The 6,667-nt window shown below is 46.2% G+C and overlaps 1 pseudogene; it reads left to right on the forward strand.

Moving 5' to 3' along the window:
* The first annotated feature begins 3,424 nt into the window (after nt 1–3,424).
* Ldha-ps24 (lactate dehydrogenase A, pseudogene 24) lies at nt 3,425–5,748 on the forward strand (annotated as a pseudogene).
* Nucleotides 5,749–6,667: the final 919 nt, after the last annotated feature.

Below are 6,667 nucleotides of genomic sequence, written 5' to 3' on the forward strand. Positions count from 1 at the left end.
GTATTCGCATGTCAATCTACCTGCGGGTTTCCTGAAATGTCTCTCGCGCTCTCACGGAGGCTTCTGTTCTTGCTGTGTGTGTGGCTGGGTTTAAATCCTCGTTCATTGAGTTTTTGAAAAGGCCCTGTTTGGTTATTGTGTTTGCCACACTTCTTACTGCTGGGACATAATTCCCGGCAGGAAGGCTGTGGCGGTTTGAATGAGAAATGTCCCCTATAAGTTTGGGTATTTGAACACTTGGTCCCCAGTTGGTGGTGCTATTTGGGGACATGGTGTGGCGTTGCTAGAGAAAGTACATCACTTGGGACACGCTTTGAGCTTATATGGGCTTGCTTCCCCCCACCCCCAAATTCACTCTCTCCACTTTTGCTTGAGGGTGACAGTGTGATTTCTCAGCTCCTTGCTTCTGTTACTGCCTGCTGCTTGCTGCAAGGATTCTCTGCCATCCTGGACTCTCATTCCCCTGGAACTGTAGGCCCCTCAAAACTCCCTCTTCCTCAAGTTACTTTTGGTCATGGCGTTGTATCATAGCAATGGAAAAATAACCAATACAGATGGCTTATTTGGGTTTACAGTTTGTGAAGGGACACGGTCCATCATGGTAGGAAGGCATAGTGATTGGAGCATAGGATGCATGTGGTCACCTTGTGTTCATAGGCAGGAAGCATCAGCAGACCGTAAGACCAGGCTGTAAAAATCCCCAAGGCCTGCTGTCCATGTGGACCACATCTCCTTCTATTTTCTAAATGTTCGGTAACCTTTTAAAACAGCACCGCCTGCTGAAGACCAATCGTTCAAACGCATAAGCCCATGGAGAAAGCTTTGCGTGTAAACCATGATAGCTATTATTCATGTCTTGCTTTGTGGTTTATTATAAAAGGCATGGAGGTCAATCTAATTTTCTTCCTATAAATTTGTTTGCTTTCTGTGACTGGTGGCCATAAAGATTTTATCTTCATCCTCAACGGTGGCATTTAGTTAAGCGTTTATGAGTACTACTGAATCATTTATGAAAATATGTCTTGACTTCAGTTGGAGGCCACCAGGCTCTAAACCCGGGGATACCCAGCTGACCCTGGTTAATCCTGGAGCATCACAGAAGGTAATGAGCAGACCTGAACCTGAGAGAGACATTTGTGTGTGTGTGTGTGTGTGTGTGTGTGTGTGTGTGTGTGTATGTGTGTGTGTGTGTATGTGTGTGTGTGTATGTGGTAGCAGACAGAGAGTGTGGTTGGGAGGTGGAGGATGAGAGAGAGCAGTCGATATACAAGATGTCCACACGTATTATTTAAAAAAAAAATGTGTCTGAAGACAGCTACAATGTACTCATAAAATAAATGAATAAATTAAAAAAATAAAAAATGCAATTACACACACACACACACACACACACACACTTCAAGCTGGGTTCTTTCGGCTTAATCTTGTTTCTTAGGAACCCTCATATCTCCTCTGATTTGTAGAATTCGTTTTAGACTATAGTTTTGGATATTGTTAGCTTCTTTAGGGACTCCAGCAGCATGGGAATGACTCCTCCTTTGTCTGACTTCTATTTCTACGTCTTCCTGTCTGGCCCCTTTCATTTTGTTCACTGGGTTATTTGATTTATTTTTTAGGCTCTTCTGGGTCTCCGGCGCCTTCCTCTGACAGCCTTTTTTTTTTTTTTGGAGCTGGGGACCGAACCCAGGGCCTTGCGCTTGCGAGGCAAGTGCTCTACCACTGAGCTAAATCCCCAACCCCTCTGACAGCCTTTGTTAACCCTGCATCTGAACCCATTCTGTCCTAGCAGTTTTCTGATTCCTTTCCCGCTCTGAGGCAGCCTTCTAGTTTCCTTCCATTTCTTTTCCAAGTCCTGTGAATTCTTTCCTTGGTTTTCCAGCTCTGCTCTTGGTATTTAAATCTCAGACTTGGTGTGTCTTTATCCCCCCTCCATACTTTAGGACAACCTTCTGGAAGACTTGTTTTATGCATTTGCAGTGGAGCAACGTATTTATTGGAAAGGTTTTAAACTAAGTCTACAAATCCATTTCTAGAAAAGATGGCTGCCATTTAAGGAATGATGTCTGTGGAAAGAAACCGTGCAATTACCACTGTGTACATTGCGCTACTAGACTGCCTGAGGGGGTGGTTGAGGTTTTTGGTCATTCCTGTGTTTCACTAATAAGATTCCCCAGTGTTCGTTTCCTGTTTTCTTGCCTTGGTTTCCTCTTTTCTTGCCTTGTAAGGGTGGTGCTTAGTAGGTGCTTCACCTTGCACGGCTGTCTCCTTTGGCCTCATGGTCACGGAATAGGTTCTCAGTGAACAGCCTGTGGGATTGAAAGGAGGAATAACCTTCCCTTCTTAAAGGGCACCTTCAAATAACTGCTCACTAGAGAGTACTCCTGTGTGTATTTCAGGAAAAACCACGAGGGGATGCATATGCAAGATTTGTTTTTTTTTTTAAAGATTTGTTTTTCACTGTGTAGCCCTGACTGCAGTCAAGTCTCACAGCCCTTCTGCCTCAGCCTCTCAAATTCTGGACCCTTATCACCCAGATTAGATTAAAAAAAAACTATATTTAATTATTTTTGGAGTGTAGACTTACAGCTTTTTCTGATTCATTTTTTTTTCCAAAGGAGGGAGTGTGTTTTCTTCATTTGATCTGTACAACATTTCTTCCTCATTCTTTGTTTTTAGCCTCAGTTCTCTGTGGGCTCATTTTTCCTGACTTATTCTTTTTTTTTTTTTTTTTTTTTTTTCTCTTTTTCGGAGCTGGGGACCGAACCCAGGGCCTTGCGCTCGCTAGGCAAGCGCTCTACCGCTGAGCTAAATCCCCAACCCCTCCTGACTTATTCTTGGAATGCTGGAGTATTCTATAGGACTTTTAAGTTAATGATGACGCTTCCTGTCAGCCTGTCATTGTACCAGTGCTTGGCTCAGGGTGCTTGTGTTTGGAGGTAGGAGGTCACGTGGGGTCTGACATCTCCATTTCTCACTTTCCCTTCCACTGCTCGATTTTATCTCTTTTTTATAATCAAGACAATTACCAGTGCTGCGGCCACTGTCGCTGAGCTCAGACCACCCTGCTACTCTACCGTCCCTTAGCCCCATTGTGCACTAGCGGACCCAAGAGATTTCAAAGTCCAAGATGGCAACCCCCCCAAGAATTGTGAGTCTTCCTAAGGAAGAACAGGTTCCCCAGAACAAGATTATAGTTGTTGGGGTTGGGGCTCTTGGCATGGCTAGTGCCATCCGTATCTTTTTTTTTCTTTTTTCTTTTTTCTTTTTTTCATCTTTATTAACTCGAGTATTTCTTATTTACCTTTCGATTGTTATTCCCCTTCCCTGTTTCCCGGCCAACATCCCTCTAACCCCTCCCCCTCCCCTTCTCTATGGGTGTTTCCCTCCCCATCCTCCCCCCATTAATGCCCTCCTCCCAACAATCCCGTTCACTGGGGGTTCAGTCTTGGCAGAACCAAGGGCTTCCCCTTCCACTGGTGCTCTTACTAGGCTATTCATTGCTACCTATGAGGTCAGAGTCCAGGGTCAGTCCATGTATAGTCTTTGGGTAGTGCCATTGGTATCTTAATGAAGGACTTGGCAGATGAGCTTGCCCTTGTTGATGTCATGGAAGCTGTGCTGAGTGGGGAGATGATGGATCTCCAGCACGGCAGCCTTTTCCTTAGAACAACAAAATTGTCTCTGGCAAAGACCATTGTATGACTGCAAACTCCAAGCTGGTCATTATCACAGCAGGGGCCTGTCAGCAAGAAGGAGAGAGCCGGCTCAATTTGGTCCAGCGAATCCTGAGCATCTTCGAGTTCATCGTTTTTCACATCGTGAAGCACAGTTCACACTGCAAGCTGCTCATTGTCTCAAATCCAGTGGATGTCTTGACCTACGTGGCTTGGAGAATCAGTGGCTTTCCCAAAAGCTGAGTTATTAGAAGTGGTTGCAATGTGGATTCAGCTCTGTTCCGTTACCCGATGGAGAAAGGCTGGGAGTTCACCTGCTGAGCTGTCACGGGTGGGTTCCTGGGGGAGCAGTGTGCCTGTGTAGAGTGGTGTGATCGTTGCCAGCCTCTCTCTGAAGACTCTGAACCCAGAACTGGGCACTGGTGATGATATGGAGAGGTGGAAGGAGGTCCACAAGCAGGTGGTTGATGGTGCCTATGAGGGGATCAAGCTGAAAGGTTACACATCCTGGGCCATTGGCCTCTTTGCAGCATAGTTGGCTGAGAGCAAAATGAAGAACCTTAGGCGGGTGCATCCTATTTCCACCATGACTAAGGGTCTCTCTGGAATCGATGATGGCGTCTTCCTCAGTGTCCTGTGCATCCTGGGACAAAACGGAATCTCGGATATTGTGAAAGTGACTTTGATTCCTGAAGAGGAAGCGCACCTGAAGAAGAGTGCAGATACCCTCTGGGGAATCCAGAAGGAGCTTTTCTAGTCTTCCAGGAATTTTAGAACTTCACTATCCAGGCTGCAGCAGGGTTTCTATGGAGACCACACCCTGTCTCCTTCTCATCTGAGCTGTGGTTTGTCCAGTTGTGTTAAGGTGGTCTGGGAAAATCCTCAGTTCCCACAGCTCTACCCTGATGCTCAGTGGTACTTGTATAGTGATAGCCTGGTGTGTGTGTGTGTGTGTGTGTGTGTGTGTGTGTGTGTGTGTGACATTCACTGTCTCCGAGACACACTGCCAACTGTATTCAGGCTTCAATTATCTTGTGAGCCTGCTGTACCCTCACCAAACATGCCCAGGTCAAAGAGTTCCCAGTTAGTCATAACCTGGCTCCAGTGTGTAAGTCCATTATGCACGGCCTGTGCACAAATGTTCTATAGGATATTTTATGTATTATATTTGTACATGGTAATATTATGTGAAATATAAGATCTGCACATGGATGATGGAACCAACCACCCAAGTGTCATGCTAATGAAAACTGCAAATAAACCTTGAACAGTGGAAAAAATAAACAAAACCCAGTTACCTTCACTTACTTATTCTTGTATGAGTGGAGGCATGGGTGGTGGTGTGCCACAGTACCAGGGAGGTGAGGGGTGTCACTTTTCCCGCCTACTGTGAGGGCACCAGGGTCCAATTCAGGTCATCAGACTTGGCACCGGCCTCTTTACTTGCTAGGCCATCTCTCTGGCCTACTTATCACTTACTTTTCTGTTTGTTTTTTTTTTTTTCAAGACAGGGTTTTGTGTGGAGCTCTGACTGTCCTGGAACTCACAATGTAGACCAGGCCAGCTCAGACTTAGAAGAGATCTGCCTGCCTCTGCGTCCCGAGTGCTGGGATTAACGGTGTGTGCCACTATGCTTGGTTTAGTTTTCAAAGACCTTTCTTATTGCAGTTTCCTTCCCCAGAAGCCAAGTATTTACAGTATACTCCCTTGTGCCTTGGTTGTATCCACTCTCAGTCCCAGCCAGCCGGGCCACACAATGAGATTCTGCTTCAAAACAAAACAAAAAAAAAGACCAAGAACAAACTGAAACTCCTCTGCTGATTGTTGTATAACAGTTTCCTCTGAGGTCAAACCCTTTCATCCTTCAGGAAAATCCTTAAGCAGGAAGGGGGAAAAAATCCTCAAAACAGCTTCAGGAAGTCCCTGAAACTAACCAGATTCAGAAGGCCCCTCCCTGCCAGAGTAAGCAATTAAAGCCCAGAGTTTCTCTGGGAAGATCAGAGCCAAGCTACAAGGAAGATGCTCAGACCAGACCTACTACCTTGAAGAAGCAGAATCCAGAGGAACTGCTTGGAGTCTGTGCGGTGTGCTCTGGAGCACACGCACTCAGGGCCACCTGGTGCATATTTTTCAATGTCCAAACTGACACCAAAGTTTGTCTGCAATCAGCTGCAGGTGAAAAGCCATTTTCTGACATTTTGTTGCTCAAGGACATTAACTCATGATGATCAGTGCTGGGGTCATCGGCAGAGGAGCAGACATATACTCTGTGTGGCAGCATTTCCTTCTTTTTAGGGCAGGGAGGAGGCAGCAGAAGTGGTGGAGGGCGATCTGTGTCTCTGCAGGACTCTGATGGGCCATTGCTTGCATTCTGCAATGAACTGGGGGATGGCCCTGTCTAGGTTAGGGTTTTACTGCTGTGAACAGACCCCATGACCAAGGCAACTCTTATACGGACATTTAATTGGGGCTGGCTTACAGGTTCAGAGGTTCAGTCCAATATCTCAAGGCAGGAACATGGTAGCATCCAGACAGACATGGTGCAGGAGGAGCTGAGAGTTCTACATTTTCATCTGAAGGCTGCTAGGAGAAGACTGGCTTCTAGGCAGCTAGGATGAGGGTCTTAAAGCCTACACCCACAGCACACACCTACTCCAACAAGGCCACACCTCCAAATTGTGCCACTCCCAGGGCCAAGTCTATTCAAACCATAACAGGCCTCATGGCCACATTCACCCTACAGCTTGTTAATGTTCACAGGGTGGTTAGAAGGGTGCTCCCTGCCTAGATGCCCTGAACTTCTGGCACTGTGTCTTTCTTCTGATCCCCTGGAGGGTCCAAAGCCCCTAGCTCTTTTCTTCCTTAGGCCTTCTTTTTATGTTATATCATCATCACCACCACCACCACCATCATCACCACCATGATCACCACCACCACCACCATCATCATCATCACCACCACAATCATCACCACTACCACCACTACCATCATCA

The sequence above is a fragment of the Rattus norvegicus genome, chromosome 14 (genome assembly GCF_021556685.1).
Source record: "Rattus norvegicus strain SHRSP/BbbUtx chromosome 14, alternate assembly SHRSP_T2T, whole genome shotgun sequence".
In the NCBI taxonomy this organism is placed as follows: Eukaryota; Metazoa; Chordata; class Mammalia; order Rodentia; family Muridae; genus Rattus; species Rattus norvegicus.